This window comes from Brachyistius frenatus, unplaced genomic scaffold (assembly GCF_029030835.1).
Source record: "Brachyistius frenatus isolate BFR_SWC_R1_liver_20210118 unplaced genomic scaffold, ASM2903083v1 Contig_31, whole genome shotgun sequence".
Lineage (NCBI taxonomy): Eukaryota > Metazoa > Chordata > Actinopteri > Embiotocidae > Brachyistius > Brachyistius frenatus.
Genome location: NW_027210630.1, coordinates 3958525 through 3983046, shown reverse-complemented (window position 1 = coordinate 3983046; position 24522 = coordinate 3958525). Strand labels below are relative to the sequence as shown.

The 24522-nt window shown below is 42.1% G+C and overlaps 1 long non-coding RNA gene across 1 annotated transcript in view; it reads right to left on the bottom strand.

Moving 5' to 3' along the window:
* Nucleotides 1–10244: 10244 nt before the first annotated feature.
* The window catches only part of LOC138621685 (uncharacterized), a 40640-nt gene continuing 26362 nt past the window's right edge, over nt 10245–24522 (bottom strand). The window contains exons 3-4 of the long non-coding RNA XR_011310951.1: nt 14614–14712; nt 10245–10652 (exon numbers count right to left, since the gene is read on the bottom strand). This is a non-coding gene — a long non-coding RNA (uncharacterized lncRNA). The remainder of the gene's footprint in view (nt 10653–14613; nt 14713–24522) is intronic.

Here is a 24522-nt window from a genome sequence, read left to right as displayed (position 1 = left end):
ATTTGGAAGTGAAAGTCTGTGATTTTGTGTTTTGTTGGGTGATCTGGTGAGTCGAGCAAGGCTCCTCAGGTTGTGGGCTCTAATTTGCATTGATGAGAATTTTTTTTCTTTCTCTCCTGGTTGAGGTTTTGGCTCAGCGGCAGTAAGTGAGAGACGAGGGCAGTTGTACACGCCTACAACTCAGGACCATGGCTGTACGCTTTCAATGTCTTCTAAACGGGTATATAATTATTTTGCATGCTTTTTGAGATATGTTATTCAGTTTCATGTAGATTACTGTATGTGCATTGCTGATGCTGCTGTTGTTATTCTTGGTAACAAAGAGTGTGTATTGTGCATCGTGTGTATTAGTGTATCTTGAATGTATTATTCTTAAACTTGTATTACATTTTTGAACTTCATTCTAAATCACAATATCTCAGACATTTAAACAATTTTGGAAAAAAAACAACTCAGATATTACAATATACTCTAAATAATATCCTTACATAATAAAAACTGTAAGAAATGAAATAAACATCTTGCTTTATTCATCTGATTGTGAAAATTCTTATTCAAATAAATGCACTTGTCACAAGAGTCAGATTTGAAACCTATGTAATTGTGCTCTAATGGCATGTTCACACTAAAGACTTTGACCGCAGGTCAAGGGTGTTTGACCAGAGTTTGACTCTTGACCTCTAATACATGTCTTATCAACTCCCCTCTTAATGTGTATTGATTATTCCTCCCATGAGACAGACAGACTAAACATATTATTTCCAGTTGTTTTTTGTGAAATGGGACTTTCTAGTTGTTTTCTGTTTAGACATGCACTTTCAAATATATTAAAATGAAAACTGTTATCATTTCTTCAATCAAAATTGATATGATTGATTGATTTTGTGTGTGCCGTATTTCAGCCTGATAAGACAAAAGAGAAAAAGACATCTTTTATTGTCTGTCTTGAGGACACACAGATGCAACACCCCCCCCATCTCCCTCCCCTTTTCCACTTAGGAAAGTGTGGAATTGTGCATGAAGTGTCTATGTGTGCATATGTGTGTTGGGGTTGGGGGGGTAAGATGAACAGTGGAATGACGACTCCCTAAAAGTTCTCAGGGAAGTACTTGTGTCTGGCGATGGAGGCGGCAGCTGATTTGGGATACGGTGTTAGCATAACAAAGGGCCTGAGCCTGTGAACTTGGGGCACCTTTCGACCCTGGCGCTGTGGGGATGAATAGTCTTTGGGCCTCCCCACAGAGCACCCCCATGGCTTGCCTGATCGTGGCTAAATTGTTAATCAGGGTAATTTAATATAGTTTTCAATATGCCTCATCTCTCATTCGGAAAGCATTCTCGCCGTCCCGCCCAAAAAAAGCCCCCCCCCCCTATTCAACCAGACGAGACAGGCAGCTGCAGGTCTTATAGTCTTCTCAATTGAAATGTTCAAACATCAACAACATGAAGGCCTCAGCCCTGCTTATGTGTACGTGTGTGAGCATGCTGTCTTTACTCCAGATTTCAACATGCTAACTCTGCCTGTGTAAATCTGGACAGGCACTGAAATACGCAGGTATTGAATGACATTATGTGCATGTGATGGAGAAGACAAAAAGACAAAAACTGTAAAGCACAAGTTCACTTCACTGTTCCGGCCACACGTTCACTTTGAAGCACTCAGAAAATCAGGACTTCAGGCGGTGTCTGTAAGCTTCGACGTGACAGACATGTTCTGGCACTTTTCCTCTCTAACCTGAATCAGAATGGGGTCACTGCGAGCAGTAACTCAGGACAAGTGACGTCAGCTCTCTTGGTGGCAGCGTCCAGTAGCAGAGGTGAATCATCAGACAATGGACCTGAGTTTTAGGCAGTGCGAGTTGGAAAGACCCATCCACCCCCCCCCACCACACACACACACACACACACACACACAGTCTCATATGCACACAGGGCCCGGGTCCTGACTCTACTGTCTATAAATACGAACTGTAATCGAGGATGACTCAGACACTTCATGGCTCTCTATGGAGAGGCGGAAGATGGAGAGGGGTCGACAAAGAGTCTGTAGGAACAACGGAAGAAAGCAAGCTGAACCCTGCATTGGTAGCGGTAGTGTGTACATTGTAGCTTGAAGGCAAATTTATTTGTACAGAACATTTCATATATTGTGGCAATTAAAGGGCTTTACATAAAAAAGAAAAGGGCATATAAAAGTAGAAAAAGATTAAGTATAAAAGGAATACAAATAAAATAATAAAAAGTGACATTTCAAAATCGAGGCTCAATCGGACTCTGTCGTTTACTAACCATTCAAAGAGACCAAAACACACTTTAAAGTCTGAGTGCCATTAGCAGCAATTAAAAGCAGAGGTGAACATGAAAGTCTTGAGTCCATTTTAAAAAGTGGCCAGACTTGGAGCAGATCCAAAATCTTCCCGATTTATATTCCTGGTATGTGTAGCATAGTAATTGCGGATTTACCGTATTTTGTTTTAATCCTAGGAGCAGTTAGCAGAGTGGTCCCTGATGACCTGAAAGACTAGAGGGTTCACAGTGTGGAATAAAATCACATGTATTTTGGACCTAAATTACCAAGTGATTTAGAGAGAAGAAGCAGCATTTTCAAGTCAATTCTATGATACACTCAAAGGCTGGTGTAATGCAGTGTGTTCAGCTCCTTTGTTAGCAGCTTCATTCTGAGGTAGCTGTAGCTGCCTAAGTGTTTGTGCGTTGTTTTTTTCCACGAAGGCCCACTATCACAGTAGTCTAAATTACTGGAAATGAAAGCTCGAATTTGTTTTCGTAGGTCTTGTAAGATGATAGTAAGCCAGTTTTATTATTATTATTGGACTTGATGGGCGTGTTGAGATTTAAATCCGAGTCAAAAATACCCTCAAGATTTCTGGCTTGGTTGTTCAACTTCAAAGGAAAGGGAATCAAAATGTGCACTGGCCTTTCTTCTTCAGCACCACAGATGATTATCTCAGTTTTGTCTTTTTTTACTCTGAGATAATTTCTGGCACATGTGGTCCAAGCTCACAATTGGCATTCTGGCAGAAAATGGTGGACAAAGAACAGGAGGTAGGGTTTCCTACATGACTTCTTGAAATACTGGAACTTCTTAATTAAGAATGAAACATGGCTATCATAGTCTGCTTATAGAATATGTGCTTGTTACTGACACCCAGACAGATGAATTAAAAGGCTGTAATAAGTAATAAATAATACCCCAAAATGAAGCCAATTATTGCAGCTTTGTCATTATATACCTTCTAAGTGTTCTTTTTTATGTTGATTCATTCATTATCTGCTTTAGTAAATGTATAGTCTCAGAAATTATTGACTGTTGAGAAGGTGCAAATGTAGATAACAATAATCCTTCACTTCTTCAGATTTTGAACGATTACATGTTGTGGCTGATTTATTTATGCGCAGTTGCTAGTAAAATGACCTTTTTTATTCCTGATAATATATTTCCTCATAACCTTGCCTTTTCCTGTACATGATGTCGTATTAATGACAGAGTGCACACATGTATGTGCAAACACTATCTAATTAACATAGCAATTAGCCATGAGCAGGCCCAAAACAGACACTATGAGGAGTCTCAGGCCAGAAAACTGTGTTCCCTTGTGGGCCACTGAATAGAAGTGGCTTGCTCTTGTGTGCTCTGTCTAAGGCTGTATGTTAATTTATGCCGTGTGACTAGATGATAATTCATGCCTAAATTACCAGACTTCAACCCCCAATCCCAAAATCCAGACATGTGTCTGTGGGAGCAGAAGACCCTAAATCAACACCAGACATATTCACATCGCCCACACTGAGACAGATTTACCAGCTAACCTGTGTAAAGCAGAGCGAAGCGTTCCTTTAACCACACATTGCTATATTTTTTTTAAATATCAACAAGCATTGTGTCAAATTTCTAAAGCTGTTTCTACAGGAATTAAGCAGCATTTACTGTGATTTATTTTGTTGAGTCATTTGTTTAAAAAAAAAAAAGATATTTAAATAACTGTTTGACAAAATTATATATGATATAGTCTCCATTTTTCTTTATACACTGAAAATCACTGTATGATACTTACTGCTATGTACATGCCTGTGGTCCAAGTTTTCAAAGTTTTGATGTCAAAGTGTTTGTTGTGCTGCCAGTGTGACAGGAAATAGAATTTATCAACATGGAAACAAAGGTGTTATAGGCCCCTAGGGGGAAAGGGTCTAACTGGGGTCAGGACTGGGGGGCTTTGTCTAGACGGCCTGCTTTTGTGGTTGCAGGGTTTCAGCCTTCATGTCACCCTTTCAATAGGAGAACTTGACCCGTGTCTAGCTGCCATGGGACTCACAGACAAGGAGACCGGGAGAGATGGGCTGGAAAGACAGTGGGACAACTAAGAAAGTAATAAGCTTTTTGCATTTTAAGCAGTGGAGGGCCTGACTTTTAAAATACTCTTATTTTATGGTGATAAAACCTAAGCGAAACACTGGTGGGAAATTGTATTTGTCATTTCCCTTTCAGCTTTTACTGTAGCTTATTTGAGGCTTTCCTTCAGGTTGTAACTTCAAAATGTTTCCAGTTCCTCTGTATAAGTGCATCACTCCAAACATTAATACAGAAAATATATTGTCATAAACAAAATCAACTAGTCGCATTACCAATACACAGGAACACTACAAGAACACCAAAACACCCTTTAGATGCCAAATTCAAATAAATTCCTCCTACACTCTCAGCTCCTGTCTTGGTCTATGTGGAGGGAGCAGGGTGCTGCTACAGGGCATGGTATAATTGAAAGGCTGTAGAAGAATACGCCTTGTTTAAACCAACCAGCAGGCAGGGAGGGCATGATGGGAAAACAAAGCCAGGGCCCTCCAGGAGTGGGTGACACGACATCACTAATGGCAGAGCAGACAGGATCACTGCTTCTGTTTTGTTACCCTTAGTCCTTGTGACAACCAGCCGGTCTGAGATACCACACAGTACAATTCAAGAATTCAAATGTGAAGTTTGCACAGCTGAATTAAGTTGGTTCACCGGGATCTAAGAGTGCTCTCCTGGGAACTGATTCCAAAGTTATTTCCTCTTTTTTTGTGGAAATATATTGTCAAACATCCATGTAATTTAAGGAACAGTAGAAAGAAAAAAATGGGTCAAAAAATAATTAATTTATATTTTGGAGCTATGATGGCTTTATAAGTGTAACTGTAAACTGAATTCCATATTTTCACCTTTGATATAGTTTCATGCTTCCACAAATATATGATACGGTCAGAGGGAGTACATAGGGGTTAATTTGGCACTGCACATGTGACAGAACCTCTTTTTTTCCTCACTCCCTTCCATATATAGTTCCCATATACTGTAAATATGCATAGCTGTGGCCAGTAAGTGATAGGTGAGTGCACAGAGTGTAGAGAGTATGAATAAACTATTCTTTCCTAAACAATATTGAAAATCTATGATGTTCCCTGAGACCCTTCATTACACATCTGTTTTGTTTTTTTCATTCTATGGATGGGAGTTTGACATGGGCTGTATCTCTGGGATATAAGATACAGCAGCTGTGAATTCCCTCAAAGCAAATCAGCAGGCATGTCCGTCTCTTATTGACCCACATAAGGAATCCCCACCCACCACTTGCAAGACGGCGGCTCATTTTAGCTAGTAATAAATATCAATGTTACATATCAATAAACCCATCTGAGAGGAGGGTAAAAATAGCAGGGAGGAAAGGAGGTTAGATTGAACAGGGGATAGATGTGGGGAATGCGAGAGGGCAGAGGTGGGAGGATGGAGAGAGAGGATGCGAGTAAGAAGAAAGCGGGAGAGGAGAAGAAAGTGAAGGCTGCTCGTCTGTTTCGGCGCTGTGGTCTCGTGCCTCCTGGGATAGCCGAACACTCTGTCAACATTCTACACTTCAAAATCAATCACCCTCAACTGGACACAAAGAGAAAGACACACTTGTGCACACACACACACAAGAAAAACGTACGTTCTCACAGGCAAAGTCTTCCGTCCTTGTCCAGCTTCCAACGCAGAAGCGTTAGCACGTCAAAACTATATGTGGCGGCAGGTTGTTGTGATGTGATGTGATCATTGCAGAGGAAGAGGATCGGACGTCAGATCACCAACATTCCCCAAATTTAGAAGACATATTGAGACATTACTGGGCTTTATTACCTGTTCCATGGTCCAGTGAGATGCAGAGCCCATCTCCTACCTACATACACTGATATCCTGGGGATGGTTTGTGCATCTGCCACTCCAAGTGGTCGTGGCACAAATCCACATACGTCGACCAACACTGACAGCATTAAATATAGCCTGTATAACACCAAAGTTTTGCCCCGCGTGTGAAAAGTAATCGCATATATGACCAGCCCGTTCTCCCTTTATCAAAGCTGTTGGCGTCAGAGATGCGCACAAGGTGCCCTTTGGCATCACTGGTGTGACAACCTGCATCGAAGAATGAGCTCATTGGGTGAAGTACAAAGACCATACAGAGAGACTGTCGGGAGTGGTTAGATGGGAGACAATATTTTTAACGTTGCAGAAAAATTCCTTATTTTAACCTAAACCATGATCTTTACCTAACCCTAACCAAATAGTTTTGGTGCCTAACCGTAACCAAATTGTGTCCATGTCACATTTAACCCAAACCATGATCTTTTCCTAAAACTAACCACGTAGTTTTGGTGCCTAAACCTACAACAACTCAATTTCTATGCCTATCCGAGGCAAAACATCACACTGACTCTGTATATTCTAGTGGACTGATGGGCGTATTGCACACTTTAATGTGATACTGGGTTGATTAAATAACATCGAGTTTAAAAATAAAACAACTGAACACATTTGTAACATGATGGATGTTGCTGAAAGGATACATGAGTTGATCTAACAGGTCTGCGGAGGTACATCAGATATATAAGACTGGGAACTGTGGATCTACAGCATTAGACTTATTTTGATCCTTGTTTAATACACACTAGTACATCTAACCCAGTTCATTCGTGACACTTAAAAACTTCTTCACAGTAAAGTACCTTTAATCTCCACAAACTTGTATGATCAGTCTAACTCCTGTTTCTAGCCTCAGATTTCAGTAACAATTTTAAACCAGCTGCTGTTTAAAATCCACACACACCACTGTATTGCATGCTATGGTACTGAAATACTATATAGCCAGCAGCTTCTATGGTCTCTAGATCTTCGAAGGGAATAACCATAAAGTTAAACACATACCAAAGGTAATTTCAGTAAGACCTCATTTTTCTCACTGTGAAGTTTCCAGACTTGGAGTTCTGTATCTTGTCGTCTGTTGGGATCATGGGGCGGATAGTACTTGTGAATCTTCTCCTAAACAAAATAAGATAACACAAAGTCCTGCTATCTGCAGATAAAAGTGAAATACTGTGCCGTCTGGTGAAAAAAAACAGGAGGGAGACAAAAAAAAAAAAAGGAGTAAAAAAGTTCTATCACATAATGGAGTTTAGAAGTTCTATTCTTTACTTTTCCTCACCAGCAGTTACCAAGGTCATATTCATGGACCAAAAACCCCCACCTTAATGTGAAAAGAAATGTTTTTCAAAGCTCTGCATCAAAAGTAGAATTCTTGCATTCAATTGTTCAATTCAGTTGTACTGAAAGATATTGACAGCTGCAATATGATTCCAGTAAAACTGAGATCCATGTTTTCACATGTTTGATTCTGTCAAACTGCAAAATTATCCACGAGCCAATGTGTATGGTAAACATTCTCTTTCATGGGCAATGCCAGGTTATTGATGAAGCTATACAATCATGTTGTCTGCACACTATAGGTAACACCGTTTCATGTAATTCAGCCTCCAATCTCGAGGAGAAATTTGTTCCCATGCTACGACCGAGGCTCATTCGTAGTTCTGTCATATCAGGAGAAAACTGGAAAAGGTTTGGAACTTAATTGGAGCTCTGATTAAGAATTAGAAAAAATGATGATCACAGTTTCTACCTGAGTGAAAATCCAAAATTAGTTTAATTGCAGTAATGATATTAAATATTTGTGACGTAAGCTTGACCAAAATTTGGAATACCTCTGTCTACTAAATGCATAAGTAATGTATGCAAATTTGTTTAAACTGACATAAACCACCCAAGTCAAACTTAAGTGCTTGTGCTTGTGTTAACCAGGCAACACAGTCTCACATCAAAATGTGTTATAGCTACATTGCTCCACAGCCCAAAATGTATTTGTTTCACAATAACAGCTTTAAATTGTGAGATACCAATTTTTTTCTTGGCCTTTTCTTTTTGATTGGCCTGTGTCCGCATCACGTGATTGTCCAACAAAGCCTGCTGGCATCTCAAACAAATGTACAAGGTGCCTTAGGTTTAGACACTATAACCATGTGGTTAAATTTAGTGAAAAATAATGGTTGGAGTTAGATGTTATACGTGTGCAGATTGGTACCAATAACACGTGGTTAGGTTTAAGAAAAGATCATGGTTTGGATTACTTAGGTAAGTTAAGTTACGTTACCCAAATCGCTCTTTCACTGACTTAAACAGCAGTCTTCTGGGCAAAAGTCCTGTGTAGGATCCATCCAAACCACCCTCTTCTTTCTATGCAATAACATTCTCCCCTGTCATGGTCCACCTAATACATTTTACCGCTGTGGACCAATATAGCTGTTACACATTTTGTGTTTAGACTGGGCTGTAAGCAGCACATGTTGCACATATAATACTGTACATATTAAAATGAAATCAATATCTCTTATTGTGAGCAGCATATGTGGGAGAAATCTTTAATTTTATATATCCTTGTCAGTGTGTCATACGTGCATTGCATTACTGCATTTTTGTTGGCATGACCTTATCTGTGTTATCACCGCTTTTATCAGGATGGATGTAGCCGGTGGAAAATAAGAACATAATGTCACTGAGACACCCGTGGCTGTTTAGTTCCTTATGTGGTTAATTGTTACAGTGTACCTTTGAGGTGAAGAATGTTCTTTCAGTAGCTGGAATAACTGGATGCTTGCACACGATTTCGTGTTGCAGCCGTCAAATTGATGTCAAGACAAATTTGAGCTTTTTTAACACTCCTGAGACACTTTTTTGTTGACATTTTCCTTTATTTTGCAAGTTACCTGTAGATGTGACACTGCTGGCTCCAGGGCATCCTTTGTCTCATCAGAAAAGCCACTAGCAGTTGATACAAACATCATTGGACACTCCTGGAATACACACCATCTCGCCTGTCACACTGTAACAATCACATTGACTGTGCTGCAAACATGAGGTGCAAAAATGTACACTGGCACAGCCATCAGCTTGGATTCATGTCCCATATGACCACTGACGGGTGTCTGTGTGAGTGTGGATGTGTGTGTTTTTGTGTGTGTGTCTGTCTGTCTGAGGGGATAGGTGGAGGCCATCTTTCATCTCGTGCTGTGATCAGGTATTCTACATGATATGATATGATGATACAGGCCCAATTAAGGGATGGGGCTGTGTGAAAAATGTGATGACAGGGCAAGCGGAAGACTAGACTGTGATCTGACATCTGAGAGGGAGAGAACTACAAGGAAGAGAGAGCAGAAGAGTGAGCAAGGTAGCAAAAGAATGGCTTTGGGTGGGGGAGGACAAGCGGGGACAGATGAGCCTGAGAGACGGTTGTAGGAAAGAAGGGAAGAGTGATGCTGGTAAAGGGAATGAAGATGGGGTAAGTGTGAGAAAAATAGCGAGAATGAATGTTAAGCAGGGAGGGACAGCGAGAATTAATATGATTAGGAAGGAAAAGGGAAAATGGAGAGGCACATGAAGATAAATGAAGTGTAATAAAAAGACAGAAAAGGGAGAAAAATTGTGCTTTTTTCCCCCCATAAGAAACAATTTGTCAGAAAAAGTTATGATCCTAATTTTTATCCTTCTTGTGGAGGATTTTAGGGAAACTTTGACAGGGAAATAAAAGTCTGACTTTAATATTTTACTGACATGGAATGGAGCAGATTTTGAACAGGGAGCCTTCTTGGTTCCTGTATGAAATCTGTTTCCCCACATTTCGTAAGTTTGTCTGGATAAACTACAACTGTGTCAGGTGTATGATTTTGATCAGGTCGCATGGCGCTTTGATCACACTGCCAGCTTTTATCAGTGTGCGTGCTCTTTTCATAACCAAATAGGACCCAATTATGTCAAGCACATTGTTCTTTACCTGGAGTGCCAGAACACTGCACAGGAAGGAAGAAATAACTCACACTTAACACATCACTTGAAGGAAGAAAAGCATCTTTATTTAGCTGTCAAAAAATATACTTGTTAGACTCAATCATTTACATGGAATAAATGCAAGTCTTAATGTGTAGAATATTTTCATCTTATTTTGGGAAGTGTTCTGCCATATTTTAAAATTAAAAATAAATACATTGATGCCTATTAGGGCAAAGTAACAGTGTTGGAATTACTATTTTCAGGCCATTTTTTTGGGAGTATTTGTCAATTTGGTCAACAGTTTTCTGGAACTAGTTGACAGGAATATGAAAATAAAGAGTGCATTGCAGGTTCAAGTGTCGTAGAGAGTTTGTCACCAGAGCTTGTGAGATATACGAGTAGACATCTTGAGGCTTCTGTGTTGCTGAAATTTACGCTCCTTTCTACTTGATCAGGAGAACTCCTTTCCCTAAAAAACAAGAAATATGAAAACAATTTAAACAATTCATTCCAGGAATCTCAACTGATCATTAAAACTTCTTTTCATTTTATTACAACAACAACAAAAACATGACATTTCCTCTGAACAAAACATGTACTTTAACAAATACAATTTAGTTTATCTTTCAGCTAACAGAATGATGTGCTTAGATGCTCAGATGAAGCAGGTGTTAGTTACACTTTATCCACAACAAACACATAACCTCTGTGCATTACTAAAGCATGAGGGACAGCACTTGTTGTAGAGTTTCATCACATCCCATAGCAAGATCCTTGAATGAAAGGAGCTCAGTGAGCTGTGAGTTCCCAGTGTACTTGAAGGCGACAAAGGCCTCAGCAATATCCGCTGACATTAGTCCCCCTCATATCACACTGCACTTTCCTCCCATTGTTCCCTCTGCACTTCTCACATGTATTGTCTTACATGATATCCTTAGAACCTGATAAGACGCCCAGTGAAGGTTTTTGTAGCTGAGGACACAGGCCTGGGAGTGTCTCAGGGTTACAGCTGCTTATTATTCTCTCATAGAGGGGACTGGAAGACTGTAGGGTCTGGGGAACGCCTTATCGGATCCCCTGTACACTCACCCTAACCTGGGTTACCTGCACCTCCAGCCCTTCCTCCATTACTCCTGCCATACCTGACACTCCCTTCCTCCAAAAAGACATTATGGTATTACATTTCCCAGAAACTATAGAGCTCGTTGACAAGCATGGGAGGTATTCTGGGGCCCAATATGAGTGTATGGGCTGTACAGAACAGCTGGGGTCATTTGAGACAGTAAGAATAGGTGACTGGCTCAGTCGAATCGTCAATACGTGTTGTCATTGTCTGCATCAGACAATAAAGACAGAGCAGCACGTCACTTCAGGAAAGGTTTACTTACTTTCTATTTGCTGATTTATCTTGTCAGAAATTTGAAGTGTCTTAAACGCAGATGACTCCTTTGCAAGCAACTATAAGTCAGTAACTCCCCTAAGTTTTTGGGGGGGATTTCAGAATATACAAAAGTACTGCTTTGGCCAAGCTGTCTCCTTCAACAAATTTCTCTCATGTTTGGCTGACAGTACAGAACAGTTCAGGGTTGGCAGGGGGTCCCTGGGCCATCAACAGCCAAACTCAGCCCAACTCCAAAAGATAAAGGGCGGTGGATTCAGACAACTCAAGCACACCACCCTGTCTACTCACAGCACCTCAAGGGCACCCACTGCCTGCCTGTCTATCTGTGGCAGCTTATCGTAGTCAAAACTGCATGTGCCTCTCTATGCATCCTCCTGATGTTCTCTGCTGACACTGCAGTTTAATGCCTGTATATAAGAATGATGTCCACTGTGTGTGTGTGTGTGTGTGTGTGTGTGTGTGTGTGTGTGTGTGTGTGTGTGTGTGTGTGTGTGTGCGCGCGCGTTTGTGTGTGCGCGCGTGCGTGTTTTCAGTGACTTAGGACCACAAAAAAAAAATGCAACACCTGCTTTGATATAACTTATGAAATACAATTATTTTATTTTTTTTATTCCTATGACTTTCATACAGTTTGAGAAGCCTGCCGAAGTATCAAAAGATGGGGGGGGGGGGGGGGGGGGGGGGGGGGGGGGGGGGGGGGGGGGGGGGGGGGGGGGGGGGGGGGGGGGGGGGGGGGGGGGGGGGGGGGGGGGGGGGGGGGGGGGGGGGGGGGGGGGGGGGGGGGGGGGGGGGGGGGGGGGGGGGGGGGGGGGGGGGGGGGGGGGGGGGGGGGGGGGGGGGGGGGGGGGGGGGGGGGGGGGGGGGGGGGGGGGGGGGGGGGGGGGGGGGGGGGGGGGGGGGGGGGGGGGGGGGGGGGGGGGGGGGGGGGGGGGGGGGGGGGGGGGGGGGGGGGGGGGGGGGGGGGGGGGGGGGGGGGGGGGGGGGGGGGGGGGGGGGGGGGGGGGGGGGGGGGGGGGGGGGGGGGGGGGGGGGGGGGGGGGGGGGGGGGGGGGGGGGGGTAAAGAAATTTTACTTCAAACAAGATGGCTTTACACAAGCCATGTACTCAAAACACAACAACTGGTTTGAAGTTTTAAGTAATCTTTTAGCAACCAGGGCATATTTTTATATTTTGGCCTTTATTCTCATACTTGTCATAACATTTCATTGACTGGTTAACTGTGGAGACAGACATCTTGCGGCTTAACAATAGACCAATATAGTGTTATTGGTTGTTTTTTGTGACCCCCAAACATGACCTGCGGGAGTGTTTTTTTTTTTTTTTTTTTTAAATTAGCGCCCTTGGTTCATTTTAGGCAAAACAAACAACAACAAAAAACTTGATTAGGGTTAGGAAAAGATAGCCGTTTTGGTACAAATCATGACTTTAAAGGTGTTACGCTATAAAGTTACTACTATAGACATCATCTGTACTGTGTCACTTCTCCGGGACACACAGCAACATAACTGATACCAGTTTATCCATTTTTTTCTTAGTGACCCAAACCGCTTTCTGTGTTTAGAGGTGGAGACAAAAAAAATTACTACAAATTTACTATAATCACAGGACTAACCCAGTTTAACTGAACCAGACTGGTGGTTATTGGGGATGGCTCTTCATTTTGCATTGGTCCAAACATTCTGTATCTAGAAATGTCATTGTACTCAGGTCTCTTTAATTAAACTGGGAAAATATATGCCAATGTCTTAACTAATAGGAATAATAGACAAAACATGAAAGATGAAATGAAAGTGTGTCCTTTAAAGTGTCAATAATTTTTTTAACATGGTGCAACTCAATAAACAACATAATCTAAATTTAAGTGTGATGAAAAATGTATATATAATTTCTCATTTTAATTGTGGGCATTCTCCAGTGCCAATAGACCCAGTTTTCCCCAGACCAGATCTACAAGCATGGATAGTTGTCATGCTCTTCATCACAATGCCCATTTATGTGGAAAAATACTGGAATTTTTGGGAGTGCTCTCCCCTCATCCACAAAAAAGGATTTCATGTCAAAGTGTCCCTCAGGAAATTGACAAAGGCAGAAAGTAGTGCCTGGTGTTGCCCCAAGTCTTATAACAGGGTGGAGGAGTTTTATGCCTTTTTCTCTTTCTGCTAACTACTCCCAGTAGACAGCAGTCAGATGCCTCTCCACGAGGGGGAAACTGATGCTGCTGATCTGCAGAGAATAAGACTCGACTAAACTGGAAGAGAATACTTATACAGACTCGGTGCAGGAGTGCAATGATGCACATATATACAGGTACAAACACAGAGTATTCACTTACATTCTATAATCGATGACCGGTGAGGTTTTAACACAGAACTGTACAAACGGATGGCAACAAACACACTACGGGCAATAAATTGACACACATGTAAACATACATGCACAAAGATGTGGCACACACGCAAACACATCTCTTCCACCACCCTATTCTCTGCCTCTCCTTTTTCTCTATCTCTGCCCATTCTTCTGAACCTTAGGGAGACATATTCTTTTCATCTGTCAGTATGGATGGAAACAGACATGTTCAAAACACACAACAATGGCCTCGCCAGCACCAAGGAGGCTCTATGTTTTGTATGCTTGAAGCACTGCATTATCTCCTAAGTGTCTAGCAACCCCAGCATAGTAAATAATGGATGCTCCTCTTCTTTCTGAAAAAAAACTATCTTTCACTTCAGGGACCAGTCATGGTTTACCTGTATAAATGCCCTTTCTGTGTCTTTGGAGAAATGAATAGCACTAAAGGATGTGGGTCAGACGATTTCATTAGCAAAGCATTTCTCTCCGCGTCTCCTTCAATCAGTGGGTTGACAGAAGCAATGTCACTCAAAATGCCTCACAGACACTTTCATATAGAATTCTCAGTGAAAGAAAGCGCAGAGATGGGTGATCCATAGCAAGGTATTTTTGAAATATAGCCCATCTAACAAGAGGGCAGAAACAGTTATGTTTGAAAGGAGAGAGCTCAGTCACCTCTGAGATCAGCTGAATATCCTTGACGTCTTTAACGTGGAGACTCCAGTCATCATGCCATTTGTTTATGGGTCTCGATCAGAGCCGTCTCCATCCAACCTAGAGGCACAGGAAAGGTATTATGATTAGTGTTATAGACGTACAGGTATACACATCGCTGTACACAATTCACACATTCTGTTTGGAATCACACTTTATCAGAGGTCTTTTTGCCTACTTGTTTCTTTCTTCTTCTTTGTACAGTTAAACCAAAACATTAAGTGGGTTTGTGCTGGACTACAGTGTGCCACTACATAGCTAAGTCTCTTTGGTCTCCCTCCCTCGTTCATTCTGAGGTTACATCGAAAGAGTTTCAGCTATTGTGAATTATTTACTTGATTTACCATTCGGCCCTTTAACCCCTCAGCAAATGCACAGGCTGTCAGGGTTAAAAATATACTCCCACAGGATCTGAGTTTGAGTCCATGAGTGTGAGTTTGTGAGTGCTTGTGTGTGGACAGGAAGGTGGATTTAAAATATAAAACAATATATAACCCATGTCACATAAAGCACCTTCCATTCTCTCTCTCTCTTTTACTGACACACACACACACACACACACACACACACACACACACACACACACACACACACACACACACACACACACACACACACACACACACACACACACAAGAACTCATCAGAGCATCATTATGTGGATACTTTCTGAGTGAGAATCCAGGCCATCCCAAATGGGATTATTATAACACAGCTTGATCTGTGCAAGAGCTATGGGTGTGATTGTGTGAGTCTGTGCGTGGCAGCGTGTGTTTGTGTGTGTGCATGTTTGTTAGACAGTGAGTGAGATCTGACCTGAGTGAATGTGAGGGTACACCTTTCTGTCTGACACATAAAATATATAGCATAAACCTGTGCCATGCCGAGCCATTAGCAAGAAGGTGTTTTCACTGACAACTGTGTCAAACTACAAAAGCTGGCTTCCATTCACTTACAAGAGAGTATGTATACATCAGAAATATCCATGTTAAGCCTCTGAGTCAAAGATGAAAATAAAGGTGTATGAGATACATGCATATGTGTCAGCAAACTGATTGAGGCTTTAGCAGCTTCCCTCTCTGAGTGACTGAATATTAATGTCACTGAGATATGCGGGCCTTAATGGATCACACACACACACACACACACACACACACACACACACACACACACACACACACACACACACACACACACACACACACACCTACTCCAACTTTCCTTGGCCATGTTGCCGTGGTATATCCCTGCGTGTAGCAAGGTTGTCATGGATACACCCAGACACATCCGCCATCCCATAAGCGGGGGGATGCTGAGCGCTTCAGAGGGGCTGGCGCCGAGGCTTTCCCCCCTCCTACCCCAAACCCTCAGCCCCCATTCTCTACCCCTTCCCCCAAAATGAATCCCTGTCCCTTATTCTCCCCGAAAACCGGCTCAACCTTTAAAAGGCTCTCTGCTTGTCAACTGCTAGGCCTGGAAGCACACAGCTGCTATCTTTTTCCTATGTTGCGGCCTTCCTTACCCCTAATGGATTGTAATATCACTGAAACGTGATGAAACAATGAGGACTGAGCTATAAATAGAAAAAAACACTTTGGTACCAGTTTAACTCATGTCTGAGAAACGCTAAAATAGATGTTGAACTGGGAAAATGTGTGTGTATGCGTGTACAGGGGTGTGTGAGTGTTAGCCTCAGGGCTGTGGTTAAGCCTGTAGTTCATCCTGAACTGATCCTTTTCATTAGACATTATCAATAATTCAACATTGCACTTGCTTTAATGGTTTAATGTGGGCAAACCCTCAATCTGCCCACATCCACACTGACACACACACACACACACACACACACACACACACACACACACACACACACACACACACACACACACACACACACACACACACACACACACACACACACATACACTCAGCTTAATAGCACTCACTCTCTTGGCCTGCACCCAAAGCCACCGAGGTGAATATAGACGTGTAAACGTGCACATAACACAGTCAGCGCACCTAAAGCTTTCTAGTGTTAAAATACCTATCAATCAGAAACACCATTTGGCCCAACCAGAGAGCCACAGGATGCCTTGATTTAAATAAGAAATAATGTGTTATTTCCCCACAAAAGTCTGTTTTACTGTATATCAAGTTATATTTGCAATAAAAAGGCACATCAAATCCTCTAGTCTAACACCAGGAAATGAAAGGGTTAATCTTTTATGACATGCCCCCTCCTGTTTCTGCTCGCTTTTCCCTCCCTTTCATATTCTCCAGTATGGCAGTGCTCACTGCCTGCACATATACTGAAAAAAAATAATCCTCTTTGATTGGAAGGCTAATTTGAAGTGTCAATTATTCTTATGCAAATGAAGGTACAGTTTCTCACATCTGAAATAGGTTAAGGGCACAGATGTGTGCGTGTGCGTGCACAGATCTCCCTCCAAAAACATACAGCGCCATTCCATCCCCCCTCCAACTCCTCATCTATACCTCTTAGGGAAGAAAGCTGACATACAAAGAGAGCCAGTATAATGGGACGAGGATATTTGCATGCACATTGTCCACACCGAACGCTAAACAGATCATAAATTGAGAGTACAATCTCAACACTGTAACAAAGGCATAGAAGTGCAAGTCAGCTCCCAAAACATTCGACAATACAGCGGCATATTTCTATGTTGTAATGTAAATAATGAAATGATGTTCGGTAAACAGGAACACAGAAAGAGCTTGGATGTATCATGGGAAGTATTGTGGGTGAACAAAACAGTTTGCTAAAGCTTTTGTCATCTAAACACTTTCCGGTAACATTCTCTTTTTCTATTGCCACACCAGAGGTGCAAGCGAGGAATATAATCCAAGTGTCTGTACAGAGAAAGAGCGACAACAAGATCCTGTTTAAACAAGAAGAGAGAGGAAAAGAAGAGAGAGGGAAAGAAGAAGAGAGAGTGGTAGTGTGTGCCGAAAAGCATATATTTGTTCCTAAGTACAGTACAGTACTGTATGAGTGCATGCTTCTCTTGATTGTAATTAAAGCTATGGACTCAAACCTCAATCTGGATTGGAAATTTATACTGACAAAGAGAGACAAAATGAGGATGAAAAGAAGAAAGGGAAAAAAATGAAGCAGACAGACAGAAGATTCTACAAATAGACTCTGTTGTCTGACCCTCTCAGCTGATGTGGCAGTTCAAGTAAGAAAAAGGCTTTTCAGGCCCAAAACAGGATCAAACAACCTGCTGTAGAGTCTGGTTACACCATAACAATAGCTTACATTCACTCCCGGCTTCAACACACAAGCTTTTACCTCAAAGGGAGAAGAGGGAGAGAGTAGGTCTGGTTTGGAGGGTGGGTTTGTGCGGGTATATGGAAGGGAGTATAGCGATATCTTAGACATAATGGTGTTCAACAGATTGGATGGTATCAGCCTACCATGTTTGTTTTCAACTGTCAGCTTCTGCAGCTCTACTGAGATCTATGGTCAACCTTGCAGACACTCTCAATCTCAAGGAACCTTTAGATATTGTCAGAGAACGTGAAGGACGCTGATAGATAGCATTCAAAACTCTGAGATAAAGAACTTGCAAAACGAGAGCAGCTGAGGACAGATAATAAAGTGAAACCAGAATACTTGCAAATGTCAAAATCTGTAAACTGATTGCATTAATCATTTGATGGACTTTTAATTGACTGGTGAATTAAAAAAAAAAATCAGTTTTGCACTTCCCTTCATCAGTTCAGGATTCTATCTTCAGCAAATATTGACAGATTACTAAAGACACATATAGGCAACTACAAAAGCCGTCCCTGTAAGCTTCTCTTTCCACTAACTGATTAATCACATGCGAACAATAGACAGCTATTGTATGCTAACCTGCTAAGACCCTGCTTCTCAAGCAATGAACAGTAGCCCTGGCAGTTTGTATTTGTTTTGCGTTGGCTCAGTAGTTCTGGAGAAATTAGTATGCAGTCAGGGATGGGAGGGCTTGTCAAGATCAGGAAGAAATCTCTACCCACCCACTGAGTAGATCTACATTCATGAACAAGGTTGACAAGAAAGCTGACTAGTGTAAAGACAAGGAGCAAATAAAATGGCGGAGAACACCCTGAATATTCTTTTTCATACGAGTGCGCTGAGAACACCTCCACAGACAGGCCTGTTCTCTAACTGTCTGTCTCGTATGTCGGTTCATCTGTCAAGACACTCACTCTCCCTTTTTCTTTTTCACACCCTCTAGCCCCTTTTCTCTTTTCGAAAACTAGGTGTCATGCACGTCAAAATGCTAAGGCCAGCCCTTTTGAGGGTGTTCTGCTGGACCATAGAGCGAATAAACATCCATGTCAGGAGAAAGCGATCTGGGGCCCTTCTCTCGCTGAGCCCGAGCTCTCCTGGGAAACACACAGCTCATACAATGGATAGAGTAGGCCTTTTGTTGAGTCTCTGGGAGCTGCAGGGCTAGCTCTGGATCAAACAGGGGTGTGTGTGTGTGTGTGTGTGTGTGTGTACATTTCTGCATTTTGTGCAGGGCTCTCACATACACACACACACACACACACACACACACACACACACATGCATACACAAACAAATCGCAGTGAGACGTGCACACCTTTGCCCACACAAACACACAAAATCACAGACTTTCCTCATCTGCCTAAACTCAGTGTGACTAAGTAAACTTCTTCACCCTTTTGCGGTCGTTACCGAGGGCAGGAAGATGAATTTGCAATAGCCAGCATGAGAAGAGAGCAGAGACAAAGAGGAGAATGGTGACGTAAATCAGTGTTGGACTTATTTAAACTGGTTTAGTGTCAGTCTAAAGGGGCTTTCTGTTGTACTGTATACAAATCAAAGTTCAAAGCTTTGGGCCAGTTTCCCTCCTGGGGTCCATTGCAGGGAAATTCTGCAGGGAAGTGTCTAATGCTTGTGGATAACCTCTGTGTGTCGCTGAGTTATTTATTACATAGGCTTGAGATATTTCTCAAAAATATGATCTAATATTGGCATGAGTAGATGAGGAAGGGGCTACACAGAACAATGTATAATGAACACTAGGTGCATGTTTGTTAAATGTGTAGCACTATCAGCTATTATGTCATTGTCTAAAAACTGTGTTTATTATGGCTGAACAGTATAATTAAATGTGGTGACAATACAGACACCAGAATACAAAATTGGTACAGTTCCTCCCCTTAACCCAGAATACATTTGAATAAATTTCCATTCAGGCTGCTGCCTTGCTCCTGGTCGTCTGCCCCCCATGTAGAATCTATGGGAATTCTCCTCACTGAAATGAACTCACACTGTCTGACCCTATTCATCCCCAAGACTGCACTTTCTCTGGGACTCCCCCTTTTCCAGTCCCCCAGTTTCCCACAGACCCCCTCCCTCCTCTCACTCAGTCTCTCTCTTTGCATCCTCTCAGTCTTTCTTCCTACCTTCCCAAGCCCCCTCCCCTCCCAAGTCTGTGCCTTGCTTTCAACTCCAATTTTGGGCACAATGAAGTTGTTCTGGCTGACAGTTTGGCCAGTAGAATAAGTGTTGTTTGAGCCTGCTGTGTGGCCCTGTAGTGGGCCCATTCTCCCCATCGCCGGCTCAGTTACGGAGAGCCTTGTTGGTGGGACAGGGAAGACATCCGTCCCTACACTCCCACCCTGACCCAAACAATTAGCCTCAAACCAGTGAGGCTCACCTGTGCCTCCTCTTTACATAGTAATACACATCCATGGATAAATACACACCCAAAAAGCTGCTTAATATGTAATGTTCCACTTTTTTACCAAATATTACAACTTTTGCCACAAATTTTGAGAATGCTGAAAGTCTTCAAAACTTGTTCCTCCATATCCTCAATATTATGAGTTCATAGTCTCATATGTTCTTGTACACTGTTGTGGTACAGTTGCTGCTACAAAGCCAGGTTGGCCTGATTTACTCACTTACTCCATGTCTTGTAGGACGTGTCAGAAAGGATTCTGTATTGGGGTCAGCTGGAAAGACAAAGCCTGCAGCCCTCTCTCCTCTGTCGCTTTCAGTAAGCATCAACCACCCCCACCCCCCCACACCCCTCACACACACACACACACACACACACACACACACACACACACACACACACACACACACACACACACACACACACACACACACACACACACACCCCCCTCAGCCCCTAAGTTTCTACTCCAGTTTTTTTCCAGTTCCTCTGTTCCAATGACTTATCAAACAAATACAAAAGTGCACACTATAAATATTCTTTCTGTGTGTAGCACCCCTGACATGTACGCACACAAAAGAACACACACAGAGAAGCCAGGACATGAGAAAGTGGCTGGGAGAGGCCCTGATGGGGGTGACCATATGTCCAGGCGTTGTATATCAGTCGTCTCGCCCCCAGCCTCTGCCAGACCACCGTAACTTAGTTTGTCTTCAGCACAAAGTTTGGTCCAAGCTTGGCTGGGTTCATTAGGAACCTATTCTCTGGAACCAATGAAGCTCAACAGACCTCCAACAAAGGAGCTAATCACACCCACTGCTGTTTTCTCTCTCCCCCTTACCTTCACTCTGTTTCTAAAAACTCTGCCTCTATCATTTCCACACAGTCTCACTCCTTTATTAAATAGAAAACCAAATATGAGTAATCTATTGATGCCAAACAAAGGCAACTGCTGCAGAACAGCCAAATGATGACAAAACACAGCAATTGTCCAATCGTCATACCTTTCACTGTTTTCTGTCTAGACAGAGTATGGTACAGAAACAAACATGAATAATTGTGTCTCTCCTGAAGATTCACACATCCAGCTTTTTCTATATGTGATTGGACTTTCGAAGTGTCATACTTTCACCTGGCAGACGCATTCCTGTCTCAGAAGCCGGGTTTCTTTTTTAGATGCTGTGTGTGGAATGAACGGCTGCCTACGATGTCTCGTATGTGAATTTGAGTGCATATGTGAGCAAAAGGATGTGGTGCACTTGACAATGGAGAGCCCCAGGGTGCAGAATACTTGAAATGACCTTGAACCTCAGCATTCTTCATTCCCATGGCTGCAGGGACGGTGAGCACGTCTGTATATTGTGCATGTGCGTGTGTTTGAGAAGAACAATGAGGGTTTGCATTTTTTTGTGTACACATAACAGCCCTTTTAAAATTCTGTAATGTAGAAAGGATTAAAATATTTCCAAATCATCTACAGAGAACAAAAGGTTTGTATTTTTAGCTATTCTTGAGCAAGAAATATATTTTAGGACAGATTTTGAAGCTGTTGTCTTCAAAACAGACCTCGTGTTGATTTTATCACATCAGTGAACCATCCACTGTCACATGTGTGCATGTGTACCTCACTACCCCCCCAGCCCGCACCGACTGTATTTGCTCGCCCTGCATCCAGCAGAGAAAGAGGCTTGCTCCATACCATGTCCCCTGCTGTGCACACAGGCTAAAGGCAAGCATGGACTTGGTGGATCTGGACATGGCTTAAACACACAGACACAGTACACACAGGAGGGTCCCAAAGCACACAAACACACACGGCAACAAACACACATTGAGGTGCACACAGATGAAGAGGACTTGGTGGGTTAAGAATGGTGGTAGGGGGTACTGATGGCGGAGGGAGAACCAGCGAGGGGTGGTAAAGGCCATGCCACTGGGCCCTGCTTGGACACAAATGTCAGCAGCAGGACTACCTGTACACAGAAACCCAGCAGTGAGCGAACACATGAGAAGAGCAAGGAGAAACAGAAAAAGAAGAGAGGAACAGGGATGATAGACCAAAAGAGACATTTTGAGACCTACAGTTTTAAGGGGGGGGGGGGATACTGGCGCTTTCCTGTTCTGTGTGGTTTCTAAATGATTTAGGAACAATGACATCACATGCGGTGATTTTCCCAAACCTGAAGTTAGATGCATAACTCAAACTGAAAGAACACTATGAGCACTCCTCCCTCTCATAGCCTACGTTACCATTCCTGCTCCCCATGCAGCGCTCAATGTTCCAACTTTCCAAAAGTGGAGAGGGAACACAAAGCCTTCTGCAGCCTAAAAACGCAGAATATATTACAAGCATTTTGCACTTGCTCTTGACTATTCCAACAGACACAAACAAACAAGCACACATACAGTATAGGCTGAGATACTGAGGAAAAGTGAGATTATTTTTCTTCTTTCAAAGGTCAAAACACAACACTGCAAACATTCCAAAGCACCTTGAGGACCAACAAAACACTTTTACACATGCACTCATTGTTAAGAGATCAAATCTATTTAATAACTCCTCAGGTAACAATACAAAATATTACAGTAGAGTAAGAGCAGTGCATCGTGATGCATTTTCTGTTCACCCATGCATTAGTGAAGTACATGTGGATTGTAAAAAAGGAGCCTTGGTTATCATCCACATTGTAATTTCAAGGTGATTCCTTTTTTTGTTGTCTCATTAAAACGTAAAATGGATATATCAGTCCACAATTGTGATTGTAGTTGTGAGATGTCTACATCTGACACTAGGTTGTTGAATAAGGAAATCATGTGACTGACTAGAAAGAGTGAGTGTTCGCATACAGAGGAGGTCTTTCACCCATGAGAGCGGTGTTCAAGATTTATTTCAAATAACTTTAAATAAAAAACATATTGAACTTATGTCTCACACCTAACACAAGTTACACATAACATTACTTACTTAAATAACACACTTATTTTGATGATCTTTTCCTAGACCTAACCATATAGTTTTGGTGCCTTAACTGAAAGCACTTTATTCGTATGTCTCAAATGCCAGTATGCTTTTTTGGACAGTTAAGTAACATGGATGGAGGCCAACAGAACAGAACTGGCCAAGGAAAACATTGGCATCTCCAAAATGTATGAACCATTATTGTGAAATGAATACGTTTTGTCCTGTGTCCCACCGTAGCTATTACACATTTTGATGTGAGACTGGGTCTTTCACTTGAAAATAAGACATACAAACACAAAGACACAAAAACTCGCACACAATCAAGGTTACATACAATCAAACAGACAGAATGGCATTAGCAATAGGAGCTTAGGTCCCAAAGGACAATAAAGGTACAACATTTTTTTTAATCTTTTAAATCTTTTATAATAAATCAAATAATCTATATTATGCTTAGTATTATTTGTACTATGGAGAAACAATGGAGAGACATTGCTTGCAGAATTTGACGACCCATAGATTCTAATATTTATGGCATTTTTGTTCTCTGTTCATACTGCAAATACTCTAATTGTTCCCTGGCACAATATAGCCTCAAGATACACCCTGAACTAAATGCAGTTCAATGTATTTGCATTGTACCATGATAAACCCAAACTTATGCTACCAGCTGTCTCAAGACAGAAATCATTTTTGATGATCTTTCTTCCCTTTGGTCCCATTAATCATGTGATTGGCTGAGTTTCAAGTTCACTCGAGACCCTGAGAGGGACGCTACACATTGGGTTGTGTTAAATATGATGGTTGCGTGAGTGCCGAGCACTAAAAAACTAGCAAATGATCGATGTTTGATTGAAACAAAGGTATTTGCACAGTGAGGCTACTTTTTTCTCAGCTTGCTTAAAAATCCCCCTCATTGAAAAATGTGTTTCGGTTGATGTTACTTGTGTTAGATGTTTGATTGTTGCTGTACAGCTGTTCATTGTATGTGCAGAGATTTAGAGTGAAGCTGTTTTTTAAATGAATTGGCTGAAAGGGGAAAGTTTCTGTCAGCTCACCTTGAGTCAGAGTTTAAGGCGTGTAACTGAACAGGATTTGTGACATTACATTACACAAATGTGATGTAGAAACTTGGAGCCTGCATTGCACATACATTGTTAATGATTTTTTTTTTTTTGTGATGTC